Source organism: Pediculus humanus, genomic scaffold, assembly GCF_000006295.1.
Source record: "Pediculus humanus corporis 1103172108285 genomic scaffold, whole genome shotgun sequence".
Lineage (NCBI taxonomy): Eukaryota > Metazoa > Arthropoda > Insecta > Psocodea > Pediculidae > Pediculus > Pediculus humanus.
In genome coordinates, this window is record NW_002987854.1 from 534,638 (window position 1) to 535,327 (window position 690).

Genomic DNA, 690 nt, shown 5'->3' on the forward strand with positions numbered 1-690 from the left:
TATAGTCTATAAAAATTTATTTGAAAAAAAATTTAAAATTAAGAGCGTTAAAGTTAAAAATTTGATTTTTTCTTACTTTTTTAATAAGAAAAATTTTTTAATTTGTTAAAAAAAAAAATTTTTATAGCGCTATAATTATAAACGCGTAAAAAAATAAAAAAAAATTTTTTTTTTGCTAATGATAGTGACGTCATTAATTTAAGAATAAACGCGATCGTCGTAATAACACGTGAGTAAAATTTTGTATATAGAGAGAAAGAAATAAAAAAAAAATTTTTTTATTTTCTTACATGATTTATGAAGGAAAACTGGGATATGTAGGAATTGGAGGGGTGGTAGAGGGAGAGGGGCAAAAGACAAAAAAGAAGAAACCATTATATGGTCCACAGAGGAATAACCCATTCGAAATTTCAGAAAAAAAAAAAAAAATTTCCACAAAAATTTACTTTTTATTTTCGTGTCTAATCATTTTTAAAAATGGCGTCTTGAGGAGAATATAAAAAAAAAAATAAAAAAATTTCTTTTTCTTTTTCTTCTTTTTTAGGACCCGAAAACCGACTCACCTTTTTTTTTTCTTTATTTTCGCATTAAAAATAAAATAATAATGATGATGATGATGATGATGATGAAATAAAAATGGCGGATGAAATAATTTACGCTTAACGTCATCTTAATGCTTAATAAAAGAAA